The sequence below is a fragment of the Lemur catta genome, chromosome 9 (assembly GCF_020740605.2).
Source record: "Lemur catta isolate mLemCat1 chromosome 9, mLemCat1.pri, whole genome shotgun sequence".
Taxonomy (NCBI): Eukaryota; Metazoa; Chordata; class Mammalia; order Primates; family Lemuridae; genus Lemur; species Lemur catta.
In genome coordinates, this window is record NC_059136.1 from 48186357 (window position 1) to 48201217 (window position 14861).

At 34.5% G+C, this 14861-nt stretch overlaps 1 protein-coding gene across 3 annotated transcripts in view; it reads left to right on the plus strand.

Moving 5' to 3' along the window:
• The window catches only part of CSMD3 (CUB and Sushi multiple domains 3), a 1082068-nt gene that overhangs the window by 874306 nt on the left and 192901 nt on the right, over positions 1-14861 (plus strand). The gene's annotated exons all lie outside the window — the stretch shown is intronic.

The window sequence follows — 14861 nt, forward strand, 5'->3', positions numbered from 1 at the left end:
GCTGGATTTATCCCAGATTAAGCTCTGTTCATGGATGGATAGGCAAGGGAAATTTAGGGAGCAGTAAAGTATGAGAGAGAGGATGAAACTTCATAGACTTCTACAATTTAGATTTACAGCATTGCGTTACATGGAATTCTTACAGCTGTAATGAATGTCTGGGTCTGAATGACTCAATATTTCAGCAGAAGGACATGGATTTTATCATTAGAAATTGTTGAATAACATCTTGACTCAACATTTCTACCACTGATATATAAAATAAGCTGATGCTTCCAGTCCAATTTCTTATAACCAGATACTACCTATATATCCTCCCTTTCTCCCCTCTGAAACAAGTTCAAGATCCCCAACTTGAGAGTGTTGTCATCAGAAGTGAAGTGCTAAACCTTTTAACATTGAAATAGAGTGATGATGCTAGCATTAGCAAGGTGTCTGTTTCTTTAGTCTTCTGTATTTCTTTCCCCTAGTATATTGGTTGGTTGAATCAAAGTTGAGCTCTTTGATAGTGAAGAAAGTGACAGTTTAGAAAGAAAAACATCGTCCACTTAATTGTGTTTAATTTTTACCTTTTTGAGTCCTCCCTTTGCTAGAGAGGTTTATGTTTCCCAGATGCCAAAAATGTTACTTTGTTGCTGACAGAATCCTGACAACGATTGTCCAGAAAACTGCCTGTCTCTCTGAGTTCTTTTTGGAAGTCATTTCTTTGTTATGTATACTCTATTCTTGAGATGCCATGTGGCCAAAAGAATGACAAAGAGTAAAATTAGCCATTACATTTCCTGGCACATAGACATACTATTCACCCTGAAAATATTTTACTGTAGCCTACGTATGCTCAAAAAGAGAAGAAAAAAGACTGATTAAAATAAAAGTAAATTAAAAAATTCCTAAAGAATGGAATCTTTGTTTTGGCGGGGTTAATGTAAATTGAATTTAATCATCTTTTTTTTTTTTTTTCTTTTTTTTTTTTCTTTTTTTTTTTTTTGAGACAGAGTCTTGCTCTGTTGCCCAGGCTAGAGTGAGTACCGTGGCATCAGCCTAGCTCACAGCAACCTCAGACTTCTGGGCTTAAGCCATCCTACTTCCTCAGCCTCCCAAGTAGCTGGGACTACAAGCATGCGCCACCATGCCCGGCTAATTTTTTGTATATATATTTTAGTTGGCCAGATAATTTATTTCTATTTTTAGTAGAGACGGGGTCTCACTCTTACTCAGGCTGGTCTTGAACTCCTGACCTCGAGCGATCCACCCGCCTGGGCCTCCCAGAGTGCTAGGATTACAGGCATGAGCCACCGCGCATGGCTGAATTTAATCATCTTAATGTAAAAACATAATGCTATATTAGGCCAATGAGAGTTGGTTTTTAAAACTAAGCGTTCTTATTTTTTTTTAAATAATTCTTCTTGGTTTTTGTTGTTAAGGATAAGTTTACTTTGATTTATTAGCAAGGAAACTGATTTTATTTTATAAATGTTGCATCATTCTTTATTTCAAATTATAAATACATTTAAACACTTGGATTCTAATTTCATCCCTGTCACATCTTAACTATCTTAACTATCTTGTCTTTGGACAAGTTACATAATCTCTTTGGGATTCAGTCCCTTTATTGGTAACATGAGAATGATTATGTCTGCAGGGCAGAGTTGTTTTTAGAAATGAGATTATATATATAAAGTATGTCTCATATAGTTCCTGCTCAATATCACTGGGTTAAAGAATACCAGGTTCAAAGTCAGGTTTGTGGGTTCAGTCTCAACTCAACAATTTACTTGCTTTTTTTCACTGGACAAGTAACATCATCAGGCTTTTTCTCATCTCTAAAATAACTTTTATAAATATCTACCTCATAAGATTATTTTATAGTTAAATAATATAAGTATGTAAGCGATTGGCATAATACATAGTAAGTCACACACACAGGTGCACATACACACAATATTCTTCTTGTTGTTCACATTCATATAAAACATCTCCCACTCCCCCAAAAAAGATAAAATGACCTGGATTATTGGATTGGACTAGGGTCTTAAAAATAACATGGCTAAAATAAAACAGTTATTTGTATTATTTAGTTAAAGCATGAAAACAAATATTTTGGGTTTTACATCTCCAGTGGTTATCCAGTCATCTAATGATTCCTTACAATTTTCTTGGTATTGGAATTAAATAAATCATGACCATTGACTTCTTCCTATCCCTACTTTTATCTCTTTGATGTGAGATGATCAAGAAATAGTGACTAGGTCTCTGCAAATAAAATTCCTTTTTTTGCTTTTGCTTCTTCTCATTCTCACTTTGCCATAATTTCCTTCTGTTGTCACATTGAGCTATTTTTTACTACTTTTCAGTATTACTTCATCACATATCTCATGTTTTTCTCTTTTCTTGTCATTTATCCCAAATTATAATCATTCCTTCTTCTATATCTTTTATATGCAGACAGTCTTAGAACTTGACTTTTAAATCATTTAGCACACTCTGTCAAATGCACTCAGTTCATTCTTTGGGATTGCATTTTCCATAAAGGTTAAAGTTCTGAAGTCATTATGTAAAAAGAAAGTCACATATAATTGACATTACCCATGCAAATAAATTAAACCAGCCAGGGAAGACTATCTACAAGATTTTGCATATACCATATTGTTTCTGAATAAGTCTAACAGGGACATTTTTTCCTCCAAGGTAAGAACAGATGACAGTTGCTTCCGATAATTCCATATGAGCCAGTTGTGTTTCTTACAAGTCATGTTATATTAAATTATTTTTGTCTGGTCTAGAATTGAATTCATGTAAGTTAAATATGTATGTAATGTGACTCTACTGATCCATTGAGTGAATACTATTTTGTCAGCCAATTCCCATCTTTCAGTTTCTCTAAATAAGAAAATTGTTAGTTCATGATATTTTCATGAACATCAATGGATTTCATTTGAACTTCAGATATTAGAATCAGTTTTTGCAATCTTCATCCTATAGATTCTAGTTGTTTTAATCCTTAAAAAAACAATTCTGGATCAATTGGATAGCATTTATTAATATTTTACTCTCTTTCTTCTACATTATTAAACTATTTCATTTGGCTTTTAGGATTTAAAAAACCCTAGTTTATCAAAAAATATATCTTAATTTCTCTTCATCTTTTAATTCTTAACCACCAGTTATTCTTTCTTGTGGTTTAGGTGATTAACTCTTTATGCATTATCTTTAAGTTCCAAAACCTTGAAAGACAGATTTTATTTTATTTTAAATTTAGTGTAGATAAGATGCTTTAGAGAACTGCTGTTTAAGAGAACCATTGATACTGTCAGAAGGAAATTTTTTTGTAATATGTATTTATATCTAGAGTATAGGGGTTTAAATCAAATTGTAGGGAGGAAGGAATTAATAAAATCGGGAAAGAAATTCTCTATTTCAATAATCGTGGCTGAGAAGAAACAGAAATAGATAGGATGACAGCCAAAGCAGGGTATAAATAAGAGATAATGTTTGTTTTTATTTGTTTTCTCTTGGGATAAAAGATACTGGAGTATTTATTTTAAAGCCCAAAGAGAAAGACACGGTAGAGAAGGCAAAATTGAAGATTAGAGATGGACCAATTGGTAAAGAAAGATCTTTGCGGCAATTGGAGGAGATGGAATTTAAAAAAACAGAAGGAGGTCTTCTTAATAATTCAGAAAAAATGATACACAATTAATAGCATAATATCTGAACTAGTTTTGCATGGAATATTGCCTGTTGGAATTATCATCCCTTTCCATTCTCCCACCCTCATCTCCCCTCAGTCACCCTCTCCTTACTTTCTGGGAATTATCTGTAAAAGGGGATGTATTAGTGTCCTAAGGTTGCCATACGAAGTACCACACACCTGACGATTTAAAACAACAGAAATTTATTCTGTCATGGTTCTGGAGGCTAGATGCCTGAAATCAAGGTGTCAGTAGCACCATGCTCCCTCTGCAGGCTCTAGGGAAGGATCCTTCCTTTCTTCTTCCAGTTTCTGATGCTCCCCAGAAGTCCTTGAGGTTACTGGGCTTACGCTGCATCGCTCTGAATCACTCTGGTCTCTGACTCCATCTTCACAAGATCTTTTTCCCTGCCTGTCTGTTTCTGTGTGTCTCTTTGTCCTCTCTTCTTATGATGACACCAGTTATTAGATTCAGGGCCCACCCTAATCCAGTACAATCTCATTTTGATCCTTAATTAATAATATCTGCAAAGACCCTGTTTCCAAATATGGTGACATTCTGAGCATCTGGGTGGACATGAATTTTGGCAGACACTACACAATCCACTATAGAGGATGAACTATATTACCACAATTTTATGTAGAAAATTTTATTATAAATTAATATAAATTTTAATATAAATTGCTGTATAAGGCATGCATCAAATATTAGCTGTGTAGACTACAAACTGACATTCAGATTTTTTGGAAAATTCCAACACTTAAAACATCTTGGGATATCCGGGTCATCTTGGTGACTTACTTTTGTGTTTGGCCTCCCAGATAGTTTCATCTCTTAGAAGACCCACCCTGAAGGCATGTTTGTTAGTTTATATAGCTTATTCTTTCCCAAAACTTAGTTCTCACTTGTGGAATATTGTAAATGAGCATAAAAACCTTCTTTTATTTGCCCAGTTTAATCTGCCCTCTCAACTCTTTTGTTATTGGTGGTCTCTTGGTGCCTGAGTATCAAATTTACCAATCCCTAAATCACTTGAATTTATTGTCCATCTAGTCTGCTCTGTACCAGTGCCACAGTTGCTAAAACCTTTTGTGTATTGCTGTAGGAGAGGCTTTTTTTAAGTAGCTGTCACCACCTTGAACTTCTTTTCTACCTTCACATAATTTTTGTTTGTTTCTTACTCCCAACCACTGTCTTTCCCAGCTCCCCTTGCATTCCTCTTCTTCCTGTCAATCTAGAAACACTTTTCCCTATGACAGTACCCACAATGTGGGATTATAGTTTTTTTTAAATGTTATTCTTTATCATAGTGTGATACCGAAAACACTGATAATTAACAACTATGTCATTAATTCTTATTATAGTCATTAAATTTAGTATTTCTTTTGGGCTGATAGACTTAGGCAATTACATAGTGGTTTCTAAATGCTGTTTGTTTTGGCAATATCACATCTTTCAGATTTCTACATAAGCTATTAGGCTGTGAAAAGTAATCTGAAAATTTAGGTCTCAGAATTTAGAAGGAAAAAACAAAAACAATAGATTGAACTTTGTAATATGTGCTAATGTAGTTTTAACTTGCATATATAAAGTTAACTCTTTTCATCTTTATGTTAAAAATCATAACAATTTTTTTTGCTCTGTATATATTCTCTTTTAAAACTCACACATATATTTGATCATTTTGATCTTATGATCTTTTGATATTGTCTGTAATTTTTAAAATAATCTATTTTATTCAGCATCATTTTCATAATTTATGTTGTTGTTACCTATCTTTATACTTAATTCAGTAATTTATTGTCACTAATTTCCCCCCATATTTTAGTGACAAATTGTTTTAAGATTCTTTTTGTATGTTCATTAGGTCAGTAAATCACTTTATTGACATTTTAGTTCTCCTGGTACAAAGTTTTCAGAAATGAATGAACACTTAAGATCAATAAAGGCTTTTTTATATTTTATATTTATCTAAAGTTTATGACATTTTATGTTTAGCAGTACAATTGCATCAAAATCAATGGTTACTCTTTTCTAAATATTGAATTTGTCTACAATGACAAATAATGTTCACAAAATGTGTGTTTATTCAATATTTACATTTACTATTTGTCATTACTTGTTCAGTTTGGAACAATTGAAAAGAAAAGGAAGGTCTTTTTTTTTTTCAAACTGATAGTTGTTTTAATATCAGTAAGCAGGAATGAGTATGTTATTTTTGTGCCCATAAGAAAGGAAACCCTTAATTTTTGAGCCTATCATTTTAGAGAAGGGAAATGTGATTATCAAATACTTTAATGATTATGTTAATTATTTGGGTATAATTTATGTAATTAGAGCTCAAGCCATTGTTTGGTCATTTGATTAAGCAGGTTCTACTCATGCTTGCATTTCAAAGACTATTGATGACACCATAAGTAGCCAGGTAAAAATGTCCCTTTGAAGCCGAAGGCAAAAAGTATTGTATCCTATTGAAGGTAAAGGCTGAGAGGCTGTTGAAATAGGCACTAAACATGACATACAATCCAAAACAATAATAGCAAAATATTTCACGTTCAATGATTGGATGGAGTCAGTAATTTCAGTAATATTGATTATGGGACCCTTGATGTGTGAGACCACAGAATGAAGGTTGCAATAATCCACCATGAAGTGCCATTAATTTTTCCGGGCTTAACAACAGCCAAATCAGGCTATTAAATGGAAAAATAGTGGGGATATCACCCTTTTTCTAAATAAGTCTTCTACAATGGGTTCCAATCTTTGAAAGTTCTTTATTATTTTACATACGGCCATATTAACTAAATTTTCACTGAGAGTAAAAGTCCATGGGATCCTAATTTGTTAAGCCTATTGCAAGTGACAAAGACTTACTTTAATTTTATTACCTTTTTGGTCAGAACTTCATAACCACTATGGGATATTCTTTGTTCACTATTTTCTATCTCATAACTCCTTTAGGTTATAGGGAGTGCCTTGTTTAAATTCAGGGGGATCCCCAGGAATAACTATAATTTGATCCTCTGTATAGATTAAAGCCACAAAGGTTTGCAAGTTGCTGCATCTCAATAGATGTTAAAGTTAATTTAGAACCCATGTGTAGAGGCACAAAAAAAACAATCAAAGATGTATATTTTTGTCTTATAAACTTTTGTCTTAAATTTTGGATTTCCAGCTGGGTCAGATTGTGAACCTCTCTTTTGACTTTCTATTTATCCACCCTGTATCTAGTTTTTTGCTGTGCTGGTGGTTTTGGTTTTGGTGGTTACTATATATATTCAGAAGAGGGGAGGTCTCTTTACTTTGCTCATATTTATAAGTTTCTTCTGTTGGATTATCTCAAGTGAGTAACATCAGAGTTAGGGGCTTCCCACATGACAATGGTTGCTTTATAGGGTTTAAGGACCATAGGTTTAATGTGAGTTTGAATTAGCACTGTAGTTGTGCCACCTAAGTGCCAGAAGTGATTTCCTCTATAAGCCCAAGGATCAGAATATTTGTTACAACAGAGGCCTGGGCGGCAGTATTAGCAAAGACATTTTATAAAATCTTAGCGAGTCATCTACTTTTAGGAATTTAGACCTCAGTACACCACACAGAACTGCTCTTTCTCACAGTCAGCCACCCAATGAGCCCATATATTGCTCAGGGTATCAGCATTTTCCCTAGAAGAAGGACCAGTGCCTGGTGGACACTCCTAACCAACAGTTACAAGATAAGAGTCATTCCTCTGAACCTAGCATTAGGCACAGTTTATGCTGGAATAGAGACGTATAATTCCATATGAAACACGCAGCTAAGTCCTAGTCATAACACACAAGCCAGGGTTACCTTAATGAGGACCCAACTCCTGGTTCTAAATTCTGATTATTAAAACTGATGTAGATTGATTAAATTTATGGTAGAGATTCACAAGAACTCAGCAAATGCAGCACAAAGCAGTGTAGCTCAAAGTGCAAGTTTTCTAGAAGATGGCAGAGCCAGTTACTAAGCCAAAACAAGAGAAGAAAGACCTCTGGTGGTTGTAATCATCTAGACACCCTCCTCACTGCATTGTTGTGGTCACCCTACGCATGGTTTGGGTTTTGACACTGATAACATGGAAAGCTTTGTTACTCTCACATAATGAGGCTTTCTGAGGAGAGGAGTGGAAATTGCCAAACAGGTCCAAAAAGGCATGAGAACGCAGGGAAAGGAAATTGGCTTTAGAATTTTATTGTAGTTATGGAGTAGTAGTGGGATGAAGGTTCCTTTGCATCCTGTCATGACTTACATGATTTTTCAAACTTCCCACTGGTGTCAAAGAAGATGCACTCAGGCTTCCTAATTATCTTGCCTAGATGTGGGCAGAAGGGGAAGGGAGAGTGGTGGGGCTTGAAAGCTGTCAGCAGTCAAACATCAAAAATGATTTCAAGCCAGCCCTGGTTGTGTGCGCCTATAGTCCAGCTATTCTGGAGGCTCAGGCAGGAGGATTGCTTGAGCCCAGGAGTTAGAGGTTGTAGTGAGCTGTGTTTGCATCACTGCCCTCCAGCTTGGGCAACAGAGTAAGACCCTGCCTCTGAAGAATAAAATTAAATTAAAACAAACATAAAAAATAAAATCTTAAAAAAATGATTTCAGACCCTGTAATATAAGCTGAAATTTATATATGTGTATCACGTATCACATATAGATATATGTTACATATGTCATCTTTCTATTATATCCTCTTTTCACTTTAAACAAAATTATTTCCTTTTAACTTGCAAGAAACTGAATATAATATGCTTCAGAATGTGATTAGCTCAATTTTCAAAATACTTGTCAAGTGGTCTATTAGGTTCACATGATGACATGATGAATGTCTATTCACATGTATGGTGTAATGAATGTCAATGTTAAATGTTTTACATTTCTCCTATTTTAAGACAGTAATAGAAAATAAATTGTGCTTAATAACTCATAAGACAACTTTGGAAAACATGCTACTGGAACATGAGGCTAGACATTTTCCATAATTTTTTTTAAACAGTGGTTGTGCTGTTTCAACATATTAGCTTTCTTCCCATTTATGTTTGCCTTTATTTTTTGCTTCATTTTACCAAGGCGGTAAGTACAGCAGTTGTTTGATCAGGCCATTTACTACCAGTTGCGTCAGATTGCTGAAGATTATTTTGAAGTAAGGTTCAAAATCATAAAGTCAATGATGATAACAATAATAAACTGAAGATAAAACAGTTACTGTGGAATAGTGGAAAATATGGTGAACTGGGAGTCCAGAGATCTGGATTGTAGTCCTTTATCTGCCACTACTTGACCATGTGAGTTTGAGCAAGTTGTTTTAGCTTTCTGGTCTTCATTTTCTTGATATATAAAATGAAAACCTTGGTTTCTAAGGACCTTCTCAGTTCAAAAATTTGTGAAATCTACTTTTAAATTTAAAGATTATACTACTGGAAGCTAGAGAAGTAATGTACAGGAAAGTATCACCAACCTTTCTGAAATTCAGTTGTCTGCTCATAGAGGTACATGGATTCGTGTCATTTCAGTAAATTTCAAAGATAACTATAAATTTAACCTAAGTCTGAATCTTTTATGTTTATGCAAAAGTGAGATAAATTACAGAACAATGGTATGTTACACTCTTCTTTATTGTTTTCTTTTTATTCTTTTCTCTTTTACAATGCATCAGAATATCCTTAATGGTCATTTTTACCTTTCTCGCTGCTATCATTAAAGTACCATAAATACCTCCAAGGGCTCTTCACATTTTTCAGTTCACCACAAATATTAGAAAATTAATTTTCTACTCTATTCATGCAGTAGTAGTTAGACATAAAATAATTCCTTGAATTAACCTGAATATTCATATACAGGGGCTAAACATTTTCTGCAACGTTTCATATAAAATTTTTAGTTTTCCTCTTAAGAAGTTGATATAGGAGAAAATTTGAAAGAATGAAAAGGAAAAAAAAAAACCCACAGTTCCCTATATATATGCATTACTTTTTCTGAAAAACTTTTTATGGAGAAGTCATTACACACAGCATTTTTTAGTATTTCATTATTCTGTCATGCAGAATCACATTTGTAATATTTCATACCATGAAAGATTAAAGCTAGAAGATAAATGATTCACAAGAGCACACAGCATGCCACAGGCAGAGTCTTTTGTAAACATGGAATAGTCATCATTTTTGACACTCTCCCACTGATGTTTCAGGATGGTATAATGATCTCTAATTGTTTAACACTGCAATCCAGTGCTGATTACAATTAAAATACAGATGTTTATTTTTTTCTGTTTTGGTGACTCATATGATTTAATTTACCTGCTTTAGACCAAACAAAACAGTTTGCATTTGCATTTTGGAATAATTTATTTATTTGAAAACTCAATAAATTATATTTCAAATAGGTTAAAGAATTGATAGTGCTTATTTTGTGGTTGGTATACAAACACATGGTACACATCACACACTGTAGAAATGCTATTCTAGTCTCTGAGTTAAGAAGGATTTAGATAGTATTCTCTTACACTTTATGTAAATTCTTAATATTTTAACCTAGCTGCTTTTGGTGAGAAGGGGAAACTCAAAAACAGATGTGTAACTGGAATATTTTTCAAATTCACTGAGGCTATGTTATATACTAAAATACCAAAGTAAATAGCAAAGTTTCATCTCTCATGTAATAGTGCTTCTCTTAGTAACACTTTATATAAGGAATGTCTTTTCATATTGTATAATATTTATTTTATTGTAACAAGGATTGCCAATTAAAATTCAAAAAAATATTTGGTTCAATGGCAGATAACATAAATGAGAACAGTATTTGGACATAGATAAGAAGAAACGGTAGGTATAGTGAACTAAATATCCATGCCTCCTTGAAGGTGGTTTAATTCAATAAGATTTAAAACACAGTATGATCTAAACAAAACTCATCCATGGAATGACTTTGACTTTCAATCTAGTATGTTTGTTGTGTTTAGAGGTATGGAAACTTAATGACTCCTTTCTCCTTTACTTAACCCTTTTGTTGCCCCTTCACTAACTATAAATTCGAGAAATACACTATTAATAATTCTAACCTCATTGTGGGTAGAGATCTATATTATACTGCTTGTAAATGGTAATTATTCACTAATTGGATCAATTATTTATTCAAACAGTGTGTATAGCCTTGAGTTAGAATTTGAGTAAACAAGTTATGTAAACAATGATTCCTGTCCTTCAGGAGATCACAGGAAAGGAATTAGATAATTGAACAGTTTATTGAAGAAGTATGTGGAAATTGCTATAAAAACAGCTATATGATGTGGGAAACTGAAAGTTTGAGCGCCTGCTATGGAATAGCACCTAAGGCAGAGTGGAGGCTTATTTGGGAGATGAGGGTAACAGTGTCAGCAAAAATTATTTGATGAGATGATGTGTGACCTAAGTTGTAAAGAATGTGCAATTGTTGGCTGGAGTAGGATATTCTAGCTAAGAGGAACAACACAGGGAAAGACATAGAAATATGGTACATGACTTCTGAAAAAAACTATATATTTTTCTCTCTGGTTGAAGAGCAAAAAGCAAAGCACTAGTCAGGAACTGATATGCTTGAAACTAGAGAAACAGCCACAGACCAGATTATGGAGGGCTTTGTAAGCCATGTTTAAAACAATTCAACAAATGCTTGTTGAGCTCCCACTCTGCTTCAGAGAAACATTTTCTAGGCTGAGGATACCTGATGCCCAGTGAAACAGAAATGCTTTATTGGTCTCATTAGTATACACTGAGTAGTCAGATAATCCAGGTATAATATTCGCCTAGTACATACTGGTACAATTTCAGTTGTTAGTATTTTGAAATATTTTCATGCTGTCAGCAAATAACCGTTTCTCAAGTCTCCTGAATCACCCCACAATTATCTGGCACCTCAACCCTTCCCCTCAGCAATTAATGGGGTAAAACATATCCTAGCAACAATTCTGACTGGTCTGTGCCCAAGTCATATTGATTAAATATTTTGAGAGTCACTTTGCAAATATAATTGAATAAACTCAAACACACGCACACAATTATGATCACAAATTTTGCTAATGAGCATGAAGGGTGAGAAAAAAATAGGGTATTATGAAAAAGAATAACAGGAGGCTCAAATTTAGATTAGGGAGATTAGTGAAGATTGCAGTATGCAATGCAGTATGAGTAGGAGATGGAAATGTATCCTGTGTGCTGTCATAACTAATGAAGCTATTTAAGCAGGGGATTGACAAAGCCTGTTGGATATTTTAGGCATATCCTTGGGGCAGTGTTAGGGTGGCTATTCCAGAGGCACAGAGGAGAAACAATGAAGGGACTAATTTAGGCAGTGGGAGAAGGAAGGAAAAACTCATAGTTTATGAGGAATATTAGAGATGAATGAGATGTGTGTGTGTATATGTCAATATTCTAGTGTAATTTGTGGTCTCAAGAGAGAGATTGACAGAAGCAGGCACATGAGTAGAAAGGGGCAAGCGATACCACTGAGGCAATGAGACTTGCTGTCAAAGCCCTTCCTGGTGTCCGGACTTGAGATACAAATCCAGAGTCCAATCATCAGTTTTGCATTTTCAGAAATTCATTGTTGTCAGCTAGCTCAGGGAGCATGCAAGCTTCAGGAGACAGGTTCTCATTGTTTCCTGCTCATCAAACCCAGAGGGAATGATTTATAAGTCACAATGCCACTCTACCAATTTATTGTGAGAGAATATTCAGAAAGCTTGTTAATCTTGTCCAATTGCCTAGAACTTTTCATGTTGGTGGCTATATCTCCTCCTTGGAAAAATGAATATAATGATTTATCAATTACAGTCAAAAACTTACGGAAGTGTAAGAACATCAGGAAGGGAGCTTGATGTACTTGAGAAATTTATATCTAACTATTATAGCTGGTGGAAACATTATCTCCACTAGGAAAATTTATTTAGAATTCACTAAACCTTTCCCAAACCAACCTTTCCCAATATCTAGGTGAGGGGGCAGGGACAGAAAATTCAAAAACAGTTTGGAAATATTGGGTTAAAAAATTTGAAAGGCTTTCAGCTTATTTTCCCTGAGCCTTTTCCCAGACTTTAATGTGCCAATATACGTATTCTCTCTCTCTCTCTCTCTCTCTCTCTCTCTCTGTGTGTGTGTGTGTGTCTTCGACTGGGACTCTTTTTATAAGGTTGCAGCTCAATGAAAATACTGCACTGTTATCTCTTTCTGGTCAGAAGTTATGTTTTTTTGTTATTAAATTCCAAGAGCTTGACAATCTTTGGCACATTAAAAAATTCCATATGTATTTACCGAATGTGCAAATAATTGAAGTAATAGATGAATCACATAATGCCTTAAACTGAATGAGGATGACACATTCTTATTTTTATAGATGCTTGTCTACCATATTTAGTAACCAAAGTATTAATTTAATCATATTTCAATTAACCAAATGCTTGCTTAGTTGATAACTCCATTTTAATATTCATAAAATTAGGTAATACCCTAATTTCTAAAGGAAACTCTTACCTTGATTATTTTTGCAGGTAACTCACATCATTTCATATTGTTGAATATAATTTATTTTATTGCTCTACTTTTGGCTACCAATTAAAATTTTCATAAACAAATATTATAAGTAAGACTGATAAGCAAAATGCATAATTTTTAATTCTTATCAGAATAACTTTTAAGGTGAAATTGAATCTTTAAAGTTATAAAAATCTTGTTTTATTGGTAGTGTCATGATCTGTCTTTGGATTGGTTGAAAATAGTGACCTGTTCAAATTTATTGAGAATCTATAGTGTAAACTGAAATTCTCAAAAGGTACAATGCTACTAGTATCCTATAGAATGTTCTGTGAACCATATTTCCTGCTGAAATATTTCAATTAATTCTATGGAGAAATATCCCGTGAAGCTCTTATAACATATGAAATGATGCAATTCACATGCCATAAATTCAAATGTTCAAGAAGTATAACTTTCCATTTTATCCAGAGTTTTATCTAGATGTCTAAAGTTTAGAGAATGCCAGGTCAGAGTAAAGATGAGGAATTTGGGAGCAGGGGATAAATGAGGGGAAACAAGGGAGAGGTTAAAATGAAGCATTTAGTCCTGTATCTACTGAGGCATCCTTTCTTCCTTTTTTTTTTTTTAATTTCAGAATAATATGGGAGTACAAACATTTTGGTTACATATAATGCCTTTGCCTGTGCCCTTCACCCAGACAGTGCACTCCGCATCCATTAGTTGTGAGTTTACCCACCACTATGTCCCCTCTCCCACCTGACCAGCACCCAATGAATATTACTAGCATGTGAGCACCTTAGTGTTGATCAGTTAGTACCAATTTGGTGGCGAGTACATGTGATGCTTGTTTTTCCATTCTTGTGATACTTCACTTCAAAGGATGGGCTCATGCTCTATCCAGGATAATATAAAAGGTGCTAGTTCACCACTGTTTTTTTGTAGTTGAGTAGTACTCCATGGTATACATATACCACATTTTATTAATCCACTCAGGTATTGATGGGCACTTGGGTTGTTTCCGTATCTTTGCAATTGTGAATTGTGCGACTATAAATATTCGAGTGCAGATGTCTTTATAATAGAATGTCTTTTTTTCCTTTGGGTAAATGCCTAGTAGTGGCATTGCTGGATCAAATGGTATGAGGCATCCTTTCTGATATCAAAATGTCAGTCCAGAATTTGTGGCTCCATCCTCCTTATCTTGACTCCAAGGTACCTTCTTGACCTGGCTTTCCCAGCTCTATCTGCATGTCCACAAGTATAGTACTTGTGTCAAAGATTGACACTTACCTGAATTTCTTCTAAGAACCGAGGCCCAAGGGCCACCATATCCTGCTCAAATCTGTCTACTAGGGTTTGGCCTGGAAAGGACTTGTGTGCATGCTCACCTCAGAGACACTCTCCAGTGACCGAATCTCAAACTTGCCTGTGGATTCTCCTCACTCTCTTCCCAGTGCAGAGAAACTTCTACCCTGTGTATTGGCGGGACAGAGAGAATAGGGCAGAGGAAAAATTCCATCTGACTAGCCAAGTATATTTCCAAATGCTTTTGGTTTTGATGCCCACACATCATCTTTGAAGCTCAAAAGACATTTGGCTGTTATTTCTGTTCTATTGTGCCATTACCTTGTGTCATATGAATCAATTT